The sequence below is a fragment of the Anticarsia gemmatalis genome, chromosome Z (genome assembly GCF_050436995.1).
Source record: "Anticarsia gemmatalis isolate Benzon Research Colony breed Stoneville strain chromosome Z, ilAntGemm2 primary, whole genome shotgun sequence".
Classification (NCBI taxonomy): Eukaryota; Metazoa; Arthropoda; class Insecta; order Lepidoptera; family Erebidae; genus Anticarsia; species Anticarsia gemmatalis.
Window position 1 is genome coordinate 13705343 of NC_134776.1, and position 15804 is coordinate 13721146.

The following is a 15804-nucleotide window of genomic DNA, read 5'->3' on the forward strand; positions in this document are numbered from 1 at the left end:
TTAAAGAGAAGGTATGTTATTAGTCATTCACGCTAAGAGTGGGCTGATGATTGATAGACATATTAAAACCCAAACAATGTCCGAAGCGAAAACCTACGCCGAGAACTATTGATAAGTCCAAAAGGCATAACCAATAAAAATGTTATGTGGCAATAAAAACAACTCGCAGTGGTTATTGTGACTCACTAAAATTTATTCAGTTGTCATGTGTTACCAGCATGTTCCTATAAATTGAAACATCCATTTTGAACTCGTAGCAGTCGTAGCTCGTAGCACTAAACTCGTAGCGACAGATTTAAAGCTACGGAGCGCGAGAAATATAAGCCCAGATATGAATTGGCAGATTTAAAAATTGATTGACAGCGATTGAATCCTGTGTTACACCACGTGAACTCTAGAAATATTGTTCAGACATTTGGATATTCTTTTTAAAAGCGTAATACCAGGTTTGCTTTGAATCTGGGATTTGTGTTTTTGCAAAGCTGCTGGATTAACTCTTAAAAATATTTTGTTTTTTATCTTAGTGTCGTAAGTCGGCTAAATAAAAGTTTCGTCCTTAAAGGTAGCTTTGTTTTAACAATTGTTCATTAATGTTCATACAAGTTCAACAGATACCATAGAAATTAAGAATATATCAAAGAAAAAAAAAGTATTTTGTGAATAAAATTACCTGCTGCTAACAATCTGCCGTAAGGTCAGAGAGACTTTAAATCGACGACCATAACCTATTTTTATAATACCAGCAACAAGAACAGTTAAATGAAAGTAAGAAATCTAAACCCACGTTCCTCACAACGACCATGAAACAGATAGAACGATTCAGACGCTATTTTCAGAAACTGCTTCTATTTTTTCTAGATACAGTTTTTTATGTTTACAATGTAGTGCACTATAGACTGTTTCGAATAGAGATTATTGCCCCAGGTGCCAATTGTTTTCGGCCCCACCTCGAAAAAGGTTTGAAAGAATTTTAGTTCGTTCCGTTTTAGCGCTGCGATCACAGTTGTGAATCTTTTTTAAAGCAAAACGATTGTAAAGTGATCCTATGGTATGCAGAGAAGAAAGAATATAGGTAGTTATCTTTAGCGTAATTAAACTCGCCTCATTAGGTATTTCTTTGACAATTGATATTAGAATCACTGTTATTCAAAGTTGAGTTACTATTATAAACGACTCTTGTTTAGGCCTTCATAAAATGACACCCTATTCTCATGGAAGTAAGCAGTAACCAGAGAACGCCACGAACTAATATAATATCAAACAATTATTTTAGCTTCATCCACAGTCATAGTTCTATCATAATCTTATTACTCCATAAAGTCCAGGATTGGTAACTTCACCTAGTTTTTGAACTGACTCAAGTTTGGTATTCACTATTCATACTCATATTTATGCTCATGCTTACGAGGAAGCAGCATAAATAGTTTTATTAGAAATTTAATGTTTATTTTAATCTATACCTTTGACTCTGACCAGTTCATACTAATCCATGTAATTTCTTGAAATCTGCAAACATTTAGTTTAAAGGAATACACTACAGGTAATTAATTTTCTCGAAATCCCTCCGCGTCCAAGTCTCGCTTTTGTTCCGTATAGGTGGTTAAAGTTTTCGTTCCGGATGTACGAATATTTGTATTTTACTTAGAGTATTTGCTTGTCGATAGGTAGGTAGGAAATAGAATTAATACAAACAAATATTTTGCATATTTTGAATACTGCTGACAATAGATCAGTGGATTGGTAAGGAGAACATCCTTTAAAAACTGACCAAGGAACTTTTAGGTGTTGCGATTCCAAATTGCGTAACCATGGCGCGTTTTAAAGATTGTATGCATGTATATGTACGTGTTCACCGCCTCTAGATTATTTCAATACCAATATTTTTTCATAACATTTAATGTTGATAGAAAGAAACGCACAAGATGTTCTCACGATATGATCTCTCATAGTTGAACAGAGCTAATGACGTTCAGCGTCGATTTCACCACCTATAAATAAATTAAACTTAGTTTGACAAATTAATTTCAAACATGTGCACTCACTTACTTAGCGGACTGTTTATCTGTAAGTGATGAAATCTAATAGACACTTAATATTATATTGGCGATACAACTTGGAGAAGTGGGCGGTAGGGATTGTAACCGTAACTCCTGCGTGCCAATGATTTTATCACTCTGTTATCACCGCGTAGAAGATTAAATATGACGACTATTATGTTCCGTGATGGCTCAGTTAACTGTCGAGCACAACGTCAGTGACGATGACTGTATCCTTTGATCAACGTAACCGTCTGCGGGAACTGTCATTCATTCTCTGTATTTCATTCGGCATGGACGAAATTGCAATTTATCTCTTTGTTTTAAACGGGCTGGTACTACTTTTTTGTATTCGTTTACTTTTGCAATTTTTTGTCTTATCATTGTGATCTTAGAGTCAATTTAAGTAGCAGTGTAATTTTTATAGAGTATACTTACTTACATTTCATGCGGTTGGAGCCTATCCATTTACCATTGACACGCTTGACAACCTACCAACTTATCTAGACGTAGGTATGTGGAGATCGCAGCAAACCAACATCACCAATACCTGAAGTTTGCATATTGGACACTACTTCCGTTAAAATCAATGACCGCCTAAACACAAACGCACTCCTGAAACAACTACTGTTGTCATTCCACGCCAAATAGGAAGGTATCCATAAAGTATGCTGTCCGTTGGAAATGCATTTAAATAATCCTCGTGAAATAATACGCAAAATAATCAATTTCAACAAAACATCTTAGTACCTAGGTTGTAGATTTTTTCGATTCATGCTATTAGTTACGTTAGCGCAAGCAGAGGTTAAGTCGTTGACAAACGGCCGAAGATTGTGCACCGAGGTCTTTTTCCGCTGACATATATGTTCAACTCGTCGCTAGTGGATAGTTAGTTCTCTGGATGTATAACTAAAATAAAGTTTGAAAATTATTATAACAGGTGGGACAACACTATTACCCACTGGTTGCAGCAGCAGTATTAATTCGACAAATTACAATAGCGAACATTTGAGTAGGCGACTGAAAACATACAAGGTTTGCTTCACTCCCCAAATAGACTCCAAATCACATATTCATAAAACAATAATGATACTGAGTATAAACCAAAATAATGACCTTGGACAATAATTATTTCGTAAAATAAGTGGGCGTAGATTTACGAATTTTGATTTCAAAATAAATTTAGAATGCGCTATAAGCCTATACTCGTGCAACGCATTACGTGGAAACCGATTTGAGCAAATTAGTAGGTATTCATTATATAATTACCATGCGGTTGGCACTTAAAATATTAAAACATACATCCGCTTGAAATATTTGATGAAATGAATACCTCGCATATCTGCCTGCAGGAATTAATCCGATTCACGGTCCATTAAATTGATCAATATCAATGTCAAAGTCAGAAAGTCAAGGCCATGCATTAATTAGTTAAAATACTAGTGAAACTGATTTCAACAGAGACGTATTATAAATTTAATGGATCACGGGATCAAGGGTGATAATGTTCATTAGCTTAATTTCCATCTATAACGCTGTCGGCAGACATTGTAGTACTATAATGTACCTATTTAGCAAATCGTGTTTAGATGAAACTTCTTATGTGCTCTTCCGGATAAGTGAGACCCAAGACGCCTTTTTGAACATTTAAGGCGTTTGACATGAAAAATAAAGAATCTAATTATTATTGATAGCTAAGATAGGGCAAGTTTTCCACTAGATACCTACCGTATCCTGAAGTTTTTAAGCGGACAGTTTCTATGGAATCAAATGAAATTAAGAGAATCTTTGGAGTTGGGTTTTTGCTTTCAATATTATGTCTGCTTATTTTCGGGACTCCCATCTTAATAAGTAGATAACATAAGTGCTACTAATTGATCACTTTGTAGGTAATTTTCTCGTAAGCAGTACGTTTTAATCAGATTATTATGTTAATTATCTTTGAGCCATTATAACACGTTATAATTTTGGTGCTACTTAGGTGTTCAATGTCAATTAGCAGTTTAAAAAAAAATCAAATTTCATAGTATTGAGCTTTGTAGCTAAAAATAATCTTCTGCTACTGATTTATGGTGTTAATCGAGAAAAATAAAACGTTGTTGTTTTCTCAGAAAGAGAGGAATAAAGTAAAAAGACATTTGTGTTAATATAGTGCTTGACGCATGTAACGGCACGAGTATCTTAAACCATTGAATGTACTCAAAGAGACCTAGGTTTTAAATAAGAGAGCATATTTCATTGAACGCAAAAGGAAAATCCGTTACACGTGACATTCCATCATTCGTAGAATGCTATAAGAGTTTCCGTGTAAAGTTTTCCTAGACTGCATTTTGTGGCGGTTGTCCCGCCGCACTTGAGACGCATCGCAATGCCACGTTTCTGTTGCGCTATTCGACACCGCTTTTGTACGCCGCGTATCGCTCCGTGTTGGACCATGTTCATAGTTTAAAATTCTTGCCGTATTCGGGACAGCTTTGTAGAGATGTGGTGTGCGGTTGATTTTTTGTATTGACTAATGTGATTGGTTGGTTGTATGTTTTCTACGTAGTATAAATTGACCCGCAGTATTTTGACACGTATTTTTTTGAGATTTATGCTGCGCGTTTTGGGCCTTTGCTGCTTTCAGCGGCCTTTTAACAAAACATGTTTTAAGTCTTATTTAGATGCATTTCGTAACCACGTAGTTACAGAAAACGTTATATGCCTACCTGATAATTTACAGGTGACATAACAAGTACCGTCAAGTTAGAATAAAATAAAATTGTCCCGCAAAAATCCATTTATATTTGCTACAATATAATTTTTAAAGAAAAAAATATACAAAGCGAACAATTATGCCATTATATCGTTTCCGAAACATGAAATTTTATAATCGTTCGAGCTTTTCACTATGGTATTTTTCTGCGTATACATGAAAATGGTATTTCTTTTCGATTGTGAGTACTTATTGTACTTTTGTAGCGTCGTGCGAAAACCGTCTTCAATGAACAGCAACAAGTACGCCGAGTATTTATGTGGGTAAAATACTAAATTGGCTTACGGTGAGGTTTTTTAATGCGTTCCGTTTGTTTACGGGTTTGAGTTCGTAGCAACTATTATAGAAGTGTATTTTATTACTTGTAGTTAAAAAATGTCAAGTTAAACAATCTAAATATACTGGTAAAGTTAGTTTGCAAGGTGTTTTAGTATTGAGTTCAATTTAACTTCCAACAAGAATCATCATGTCAAGTTATAGCAAACGAATATGATTGCTACGAATGTCTACGAAATTTCTTGAGCAGTCAACAGAGCGGCTGTTTACAAAAAATGTTTTTGAACAATTCATAAATACAAACGGTGATCATTTCCTAGCAGACTAGTTCATTGCTCAGGAAAAGATTTAATATCCAATCCCGTGTGAACGCACCTTAGTGCTACGACTGCTACGCCTAGTTTAATCATATTTTATGAGCGATAAGTGCAGTGGGTGGCAGATTATTTCCTGGTGAAGCTACATACTAGGTCAATCGGAAACTAATTATTTGTGCGATTATTTTGTAAGTGGTTATAGAGTTTTAATATTAGGTTTACTAACTTATTTTATAGTTAATAGATAAAACACGGAGAATTTTTTATTGTATCTACGTTGTCAAGTCATATCATACGTGCGTAACTTATTTCATAAAACAAAACTGTTACTGACTAAACATGATATATTGACGGCAGCGCATATGTCGCCCGTGACACATTGAATTTTATTCGGAAATGACAAAACGAGGTTTTTAGCAGTGCCTATAAGCGGGCGACGTATTCTCTTAAATATTTACGAGTTGATATTGTGTCTGACTTATGCATTTTTAATAATATGTTCAAATATTCAAGAAGGGAAGTATTTGTTTTGCACGTCCTGTGAAAAGGCGAACATTATCCATCGTAGACTCATCTATCTATTTGTTATGAACTACCATGCTCTAAGCGGTACTGATTGTTTGGCGATCGTGACAGAACTTTCTTTTTCAAATTCAAATTCAAATTTCCATGACGACCGACCGACCGGTAGCATACTATTAAAAAAATTTAATGAAAATTAATTAACGGTTCTAGCATGCGTCAGGAGAGCAAGTCTCCGTTCAAGACCCGATAGCAGTTAGAATTCACTTTCGTTTTAAGAAATTTTACAATTGGTATGATTGAACTTAACTGACACTGAGTGTCTTTTAGGGTTTCCTCATTGCTCTCAATAAAACTTTGCACGATGGGTGCAAGAGTAACGAACTATTGTAGATACTTCATCAATAGAATTTCAAACATATCTTAATTTTAATTTGTTTTGGCAATTGATTTCTCAAAGGTAATCGGACTCCGGCATAGGGTTGTTTATTTAGCATATATTGCCTATACCTGTAGAAATACAAGCGTGAGGATATCGGAGTGTCTGTTTTGCGGATCAATGCGATATTGGGTCGCTCAGGCCGTGTACGACAACTGTTTGCACGTTCAGACATCTTCAGGCTCGGTACGTGACGCTGCCAATTTCGGAGTTTAGGCACATATGTATGTATATTCAACCTCCTTTTGTGGTAGCGATTTTTTAACTGTTTGCTAAGGTCAGATATGGAAATGGTTTGAGAGTTCTATATTTAGAAAACTGTTTCTTATTACGCAAGCTTAAAATTTTGGCCTCTACGAAAGATCATCATTTACACGCTTGTTATATTCAATTCATTTCTATATTAATATAGGTTTATTCTTAATGCAAGGAAAAACATTACCACTGTGAGACAAATATTTGGCAAGTACCGATTTAAAAACGAAGTCGTGTATCTTTTGTGTGTTTGCTTTTTACCGCCGCTGCTACATCTCAAGTAATGTAAATAAAAGTCGAACTAATTGTTTGGTTCGTATCTACAACTAGTAAATCACAAAATATATGTGATGCACGCGTCAGGAGCAAGATGCAAGGATCGCCAAATGAACACGCGGGAAGCCCGAGAGGAACTCACACGTTTGCGGAGCATTCACGCTGCGCTCGTTAGTATGTGATACCCCTAGTGTTTGGCTTAAGTTATAAAAAGCAGCAGTAGAGTTATATTCTACGCTCCGTGCTATTGACAAGAGTGTTTGGATAACAAAGCAATAAATATTAATAATTATATTAGTAATAAGAAATATTATAATTTAAGCCATTACTGTCCCACTGTTGGGCAAGGGTCTCCTCCCGTAGTGAGAGAGGGGTCAGGCCTTGAGTCCAGTGAGTGTTTGAATTAAATTAAGAAAATATTTTTTCTTAATACGCTAGGCGCGATACATTTTCTTATATTAAATTTGTCTTTTGCTGAGACTGGTAGGAAATCGCTATACATACGTGCTGTAAAATTTTGAATGTTATTTTAAACTTTGCTTTACTATATTTTTATGATCACTATATTATTATATCGCAAAAATGTCTATAAAGATTGTTAATGCAATCGTATGAAATCCGAAAGAAACTTGCACATTCGCGGAGCATTCGCACCGAGCTCTTTTATATGTGACAGCAATAGTTGAGTTTGGCTTACGGTATAAGCGACAGCAAATTTTTGGTGATATCCTAAATATAATTTTAACTTTTGTTAAACACATCACAAAAGGCACGCATTTTTTGTCGTGCGCCAGGATTATTGTTTTGATACTAAGGGTATTCCATATTGGCGGCGAATTAGCGCCTCGCTCGCGCTCGCTAGTAAATATATGAGAGCATTCGTTCAATTTGGTTTACGGTGTATACGATCGGAGACATTTTATATATTTTAGGATATAATTTGGAACGAATTTACCTTCAACCGCTAATTCATCAAGGGTTTGTTTTGCGATATAAAAGGTATTTCTTAAAATTCCTCTAAAAAAAAACTCTTTTATCGAGGATAAAGTAACAAATCAAAGGCTTATTAAACAACACTGATACCCACTTTGCTCGTTGACAAAGGAGTCCGCTAAGCTGATTATAAGGCCGTTAGAACACTGGTAATGTATTAGCGGTTAGTATTGTAATTACTGTACTAAAGGAGAGATACGAAGCGATGTTTGTAACAGCTGGACATTATTCTCTTTTTTAAGAATACGGAATGTCGTGGTTTTATTGTAAACCTAGTGGTGGTCACTGAAATTTTAACACGCTTTGTATAGATAGAATTACTTTTTCATGTAACTTAAAGTTGAGTGGTGTTTAAGATTTTTTGTTGCCTGCTTGGCATGTGTAGTAGCTAGTTCGAAGATTAAAAATAATAATGTTTTATTTTGTAGTCTTTCGCCTTACGATAAATTACGATTTTCACAGTCTGTTGAGTAAAGTCAGTGTATTTTTCGTATATTCATGGCCCGTTATCTCAAAAATTCCTAAAATTTGTTTTTTTTATATTATTTCTTAATTCTCTATCTAAATCAATTACTAAATCTAAATTTTTTCATCAATTTATTAAAGTTTTGCAGTCATTTCGTCAATTTCTGAGACAGCGAAGCACAGCCGCTCGACCACCCGCGCACGTAGACCCAAATCGTAAACAGGGACTACGGACCCAAATTAATTAAGTTTAGTTTAAAATTGTGACTGACACATGTCATATCTTCCATAACTGGTACCTACTTAGCACACAAATGTAGAATGTTTAGAGTTTTACAGTTTCTTTTAACAAAAGCGCGGCAAGGTCTAAAAAAAACCATCGCCATGCTTACAAGACGTGAAAATGTAAACTCTTTTTCTTTTTCAGACTAAACAAAGCTAGCTAGCAAGTATGCTTGGTTCAGCCGCAAAGAACACAAAACGCTAAGAAAACACCAAGGCGTCTTAACATTTTGTGATCTTTTATTCGCGCCACGTGGATTTGAAACATTGCTCTGGGGGCAGATTTTTGGTACATTAGACTCGCGGCCCCGGTACGGGAATTTTGATATTAGTTAAAAAATTGTCCAAAAGTGTCTTTATCAAACATTTTGATTAGTAAGGATATTTTTATTTAATATGTAATTAATAGAGGTTTATTTAAAAAATATATTATACCGCGTGGGTATTTATTGGTCTAAAAACGAATTAAATCGATCGATTTTTTTCATTTTTTTTTTGAGAATTACTTCATGGCCTCTCAGAAAGGGATTTGGGGTGTCATTGGGGAAAAGGCGCAAGAAAGGTGGTAGTAGACACGTTGAAGAGAGGGCGCGGCGGTGGGTGCGGGGCGCGGCAGCATAGACCGAGCGCGAGCCGCTCCGCTCACTGTCGCACGACTCGGCTTTGTGTGAACACGCCTCAAGCCGAACTTAGTGCTCGCGAACTGGCGCGCTCGACGCGCCATGTAGTTTAACCCCAACAGTTAAAGAACAAGCTTCAAACTGTTTTCAACTATTACAAAAGTTGTTAAAAAATACTCCGGTGTCGGAACAGAGAGCCCGCAGCCAGAAACTTCGGGTGAGTACTTTTTTGACTATTCGGGGTCTAGGAGGCCCTCGCCGTCGGAGCGTGAACGTAGGGCGCGTAAAAGTTTGAACGCGGCTCGGTGTATAAGGCGGGCGCGGTGAGCTCGGCCCCGCAACAGGTAGCGCGATATCGAGCGAGATACGCTCACTTTTACTTTTCGTTTAAGCGCTCGTAATCCCGGGCCCGTCCTACACCCGCCATTTTATTTCAGCCCTGTCACCCTACTCTGCAGGATCCTCAGGCCCCGCCACGACAATCGTTTCACACCTCGCGGTGCTGCTAGCTTATCCGTGCTACGTGAATTAATACGGCTCACTCGCCGTTCTTGCAATTATTTTGTGTGGACTTTTAGATCTCATAGCCTTTTTAGAATAACGAAAGCCTGCCTATTCACTTAATTGACTGTGTAAACGACAAATTTTAAGTATTTATATATTGTTAATTATCATGCTAAAAAAGGAATCATTACAGTGGGATTAAATATGTTTTTAAATGCAAGGAAATCATGTTTTTTGGTTAATTTTTACGTAACATTTTTGGTTCTAGGCCCAAAAAATATTTTTTTGTGTATAATATATTATTTTAATATTAAAACCCTTTATATCAGCATTTATGGCGACTTTTTGTAAACATTTATTATTTCCTATTATTAGACGTGCGCATTCTACTATAAATAGACGACCCCATCATTTTCGGTGGGTGTCGGAGAACGATACTAGGGCATTATATTGAACAAATGTGGCAAAAGGTGCACGTTCGTAACTGCTCTTATTTTACAAATGGAATGAGCAGATTTTAGCTGTCGAATAAAATATTTTCACTTTAAAGTCGCAAGAAGTTGTTGAGGATTCACATGGGAATGTAAATTAATATAAAAATGTGCATCGTAACACGATCTCGATTTAATAAAACGCTTCATCATATTAATTGCCAATATGTGGGACATTTTATTTACTTCTTTGAATTACGTCAACTAGCCGACGGCTTTGACACGCCGTAAAGCAATATGCCACGGTCTCGCATTTTACTCCCACAAATGCCCACAAAAGAATAACAGGTGACGGTTTGAAAAACAGATTTCCCTCATAAAAATGAAAAGATATATGATTGAAATAAAAATAAATTATAATTTAGCGGTCCAAATTCATGGTGTTTCGAATATATAGTGTAGCAATTACGGGAGGGTTATTTATCGCAACGTTAAGTCTGTCTAAGCGCTAAATTAGAATTTAATTCCAAACGGATGCTTTATAAAGTCAACGAATACGTACCGACGGGATTAGTTGTAGTTGGGCTTTTCACTAGCTACGGATGAAATAAGCACCTGCTCATTTCGGCGCAAAGATATTAAATACCAGTTTTTTTAACATGCGCTGGAATTTTGAAAGAAGTTATAAAATGGAAAAAATTATACATAAATTAATAAGACTATCGTTCTCTCTTCTATCTGTCGAAAGTAAACCTCGATACTTTGACTGTTAGATATTTATTGAGCAGAAACAGCACTGAGCAGCCCAACTCAGATTTTAACTGTAGTCCTTTGATGGACGGTTTCTCGAACTTTACTCTATTTGCCTAAGATATAAATGATTTTGTTAATTATTATTACAGTTATTTATCGCCGCGCAAGTAACATAGGCATCTAAGATTGCTTAAGGATTTGGTCGAATTGAAAATTTTCTATCGTAATGGAAAAACGTTTTATATCAACACCGAAAGTACTTTGTCGCGGTGCACAAAATCTCTAGCTGAGGCTAAAAGCTTTTTTTATCTTATTCGCCGGACTATGAGAGCCGCCGCCTAAGGTAGGCGGCCAGAGACATAATTAAGCTGGATTTATAGTCGACTCCGAACAGTCTCTCGCTCAGCGGGAGCGACCATACAATCGATTTACATAAACGCTTCGCAACCGTGGTCACCCTTCTCGGTGAACTTTATATTTCTACGCGAACTTAAAGCGTAGTTTCTGAAAAAAAAAAACTTATAACAAACAATTTATTTTTGCAAGTACGGTCTGTATTTCCAGATTGCATTTATATTTTGTAAATCACCAGTGAGTACTTCATGCTACGATTTTAATAAATGGCACAGCCAAAACGGGATTGCTTTACAGAAGCGCCGCCGGACCGCCACTTTACTCTCATTAAGTGTTTGGTCACATGTGTTTTTATTTTATTCAATTATGATACGCATTGAGTTTTTTACGATAAAATCGGGTTAATGGTTAATTAATATCGTAGCCCTTTGTGAGAGCAATACTTTAGCGTAGACCGCGTAGTTAAATTGATACTCCATTACTGTCGATATTATTGAATGGGAGTTTAAAAATATCATGAAGCAAAGTTTAAAGTTTGGTATATGTTGTTGGAAGGCAATCGCTGGTACAAAATTTGGCGTTTCACGGTAACTTAAATACACTATTACGGGACATAGTTATCGTCGCTCGTTTAAAGTTGCAGGGGCACGGCTCGCTTCGCTCCACCCGCCCAGCGCGTTTATGTCGAACCTTTGTACTCTCAAGTCGACGATCGTATTAGAACCGATTACATGCAAATACACATTTTTACATACATAAATCTCTTGATATTGATGAACATGGAGACTTGAAGATTTATATACTGTTGTTTTGTGTTTCGACATGATGTTTTTTTTTAAACTTTAGATTTTTGAGATTTAGCGCTTGAGTGTTTGTTTTGGAATTTGATTTTATCGAAGTTTTAACAATTTGGCGACAAAAAAGGCTACTTAACGGTTTAAAAGAATGGCCAGCTAGATCTTTGATTTCAGCTCTTCCTAACTGACGGATAATTTACAGATTGTAATTTTGACTATCATAAGTGTTAATAAAAGTGCCTTTATAATAGTAAGTTACTAATATTGATTTCACGGGCCTAATAAACTTTTAATTAGATCTTTAGTTTTATAAATGAGATATTTAAAGTAAAGATACTTTGAACTTTAACAGTTTTTTTTTATTTGATCGACTCTTTACAAATTTAAAGATTGACTGTTAAGGTTTGAAAATCAGAACTTAAAAAAAGAGGAAATATTCCCCGGTAACTTCACGAGAAATTCCGATGCAGGTGAAATTTTTACCTGCCTTATTATATTCATTTAAGATATACTTAAATTATATTTAATGATTATCAATGAAGTTACTTCGGTATTAGGTACATATCTCGAATTTCGGTTACTAGTCTGGTTAGCAGTAGACTCCTAACCTTTAAATTTTCAATCGCGTATAAGACCCGTTGCATTATAATATTATGAGCAGTAGACTGTTTTTATATAGGTGCGAAACTTACAAATGCGTGATTTCTTGAACAAACTGCTAAGAACAATCATACAGGTGTACCATCCTATCATTGACAATTGAAGACATTTAGATAATTTATGCAAGATATACATGGTGTAGATAGTCATAGCTTCCAAAAAACGTTATCGAAATCTGATTAAAATATTTGAAAGAGCATCTACTACGTTCATTAAACTAGAAACCGAACCTGCGACGCAATCAGCAACTTTCAATCCGAACTTTTTTCAATGAAACCAAGTTTGTACCATTCGGTTCGACATTTGCATCAAACCATGCCGAAACTAATCTGCTGCTGCTGAAATCTTTTAACTAACGAGAACAAAAATGTATGACTTTTCGTAGAAATATGTGGATGTATTTATAATTTATTTATCATCGCCTAACTATCAGCTTCAATTACAATAAAAAGTCGGCTTAAAAAGTATTAAAATGTAATATAATTTGAAATGTTATCAATAACATGATTTACATGTATATTTTTACTATTTTATATTACTTAATGATTCGTTTAAAACAGATATTTCAATTAAAAGTACACGTATTTGCTCGTAAAAAATAATTAACGGATTTTACTGAAGCTTTAACGATTTATTGTAAAAACGTCGAGTACAGTTGTATGAATTCAAATAACGATTTTCATTAGTTGAAGCGTGACGGCTATTCGATTTTATTGTCGGGAGGTAAAGCCGGTGTACTGCAATGGCTTTGGTGGGCAACTCGCTCCTTTGACGGCAAAAAGTGTTCGGTTGGACTCTTTTCTCGAAATAACGAGTGGTACAAAGATTGTCGCTAAGGTGTCTGAATGCGTATAGAGGGCTTAATTAGTAATTATAATTTGTCATTTTCCAAATAATTATACACGAAAAAAACAGATTTAATGAATGAAGCTTAACATTTTTTTTATTTTTATAAATATTTCTAGGACGGTTGTATGAATTCAAATAACGATTTTCATTAGTTGAAGCGTGACGGCTATTCGATTTTATTGTCGGGAGGTAAAGCCGGTGTACTGCGCTGGCTATGGTGGGCAACTCGCTCCTTTGACGGCAAAACAAGTTCGGTTGGACTTTTAACTCGAAATTACGAGTGGTACAAAGATTGTCGTTGCGGTGTCTGAGTGATAGTGAGAGAGTAATAATTATTTAAATCATTATAAAAATGTAAAAAAATCAGGCATAATCAACAGATTTAACGAATGAAGCTTATTTTTTTTTGTAAATATTTCGAGTACGGTTGTATAAATTCAAATAACGATTTTCATTAGTTGAAGCGTGACAACTATTCGTTGATGGTTTGCAGTACTTATAGCCGGTATAACGCGATGTTGCTCCTTTGGCCACATTGCTCCTTGGCGGAAAAAAGAGTTTAGTTTGACTCTTAACTCGTAACTAAGAGTAATGCAAGGATTGTCGTTGTGGGGTCTGAATGTTTAAAAAGATAAGCAATAATAATATATTCATTTTCATAAAAAAGTTTTGATTTTTCCTCTTGCACAACAAATACCTGTATTATTTTCAGGGTTCAGTCTTTATAAAAATCAAACATAAATGCATGAATTTGAAAACACCATAATGTCTCGGCTCCTCTTCTCGGAAGGTAATGCAGAGCCGTTTCAAGATATTAATAAAAAAGAAACACAACCATATACACAAAGCACATAACGTCCCTAGAATCAAAACTAGGACTTTACAATCAAAAGCTGAATATTTTGCCAAAGTAACAAAGGGAAATTGAACAATATTGGAACTTTCAATTTTCAATGGTTCAGCAATCAAGGTTACTAACATTTTGATAGAACACTTTGTAGCTTTTTATTTTCACGTAAATGGAAGTGAAAGTTATTTCCAATACATTTTGCCTATTGGTACAAAAGCCTGCATAAAGGCATTCCGAATATATTGTTTCGTGATTTTAGTTTGTTCTGTAAAAGTGATCAATGAAATCCTATTACGACGTTAACCGTCAGTATTCACCTCAAATTGAAAATATAACTTTATCGATTCTGAGGCGACAAACTGTAAAAGTAATTTACTGATGGTAAACTGTTGAATAAATTGATCTCCACTTAAATTAAAAATGTTTCCGGTGAAAAAATATCGTCTATTACAAGTTTATTTTGATGTAATTTACGTAATAAATTGAAAGTTGGAATTTTAATACGTTGCGGAACTAATTAAGTTGTTCAGAAGTTGTCTGTGGACACCGGTACTATTTACTCAGCGATAATGCCAATACTTTGTAAGATGTAATGGAAATGTTAATCAATTTATAATGTTGCTGTAAGACTGATGAAATATGTGTGAATATTTTCGAAACCTTGTCATATATTCAGATTATATCATCTCTTTTTAAGACAAATCTCTTATTTAGAAATCTTAGTATGAAAGGTGGATCTATGGGGGTTTAGAAAAGCATACAAGTGAAAGCCATAAAGCCGAAGCAATCTTGCAAGAACTATGTGATGTGTGACTTATAAATACTTGATACGTGTGGGAATCGAGCCCACGTCACACAGTGCAGGTAATGGTAGGGCGTGGCGTTACAAATATGATTATGTACCTTTGAAGCATCACCTAAGAAATATTTTTTAAAATTTGTAGTATTGGAAATCATATTGTACGACTATCGATCTTGTTAACGTTTTGGGATAGGATTATTAGGATATACTCACTTTCCTTAATTGACATTTAGTCTGTATCATTGATTGTTGGCAGCGCCTTGCATGATCAATTATTGTATCAACCACATTGTAAAACTTTTGGCGATTGAAAAGAATGGCCGAGAGTTTCTTGCTAGCTCTTCTCATTAGGCACTACCCCCTTTCCGAACTAGTGGTAGATTCAGTAATTGTAACGACTATCATAAGTATCAATTTTTGGATTAAATGAATAAATTATTTAATTTTGATTTTGAGGAAAGATATGAAGGCTTGTAGCAAGATAGGGTACCAGTCGTAGCAATGACAGACTCGAACCTATGTATTCCAATCGTATGTTGATTTAATGTGATGTGAATGAGGCAATGGA

At 35.3% G+C, this 15804-nt stretch overlaps 1 protein-coding gene across 5 annotated transcripts in view; it reads left to right on the plus strand.

Moving 5' to 3' along the window:
• The first annotated feature begins 9275 nt into the window (after positions 1 to 9275).
• Positions 9276 to 15804, plus strand: part of bma (SCY1-like protein bma) — a 152340-nt gene continuing 145811 nt past the window's right edge. For all 5 annotated transcript variants that reach the window (XM_076134972.1, XM_076134973.1, XM_076134969.1 and 2 more), the window contains exon 1: positions 9276 to 9453. The gene's annotated coding sequence lies outside the window, so the exon portion shown is untranslated. The remainder of the gene's footprint in view (positions 9454 to 15804) is intronic.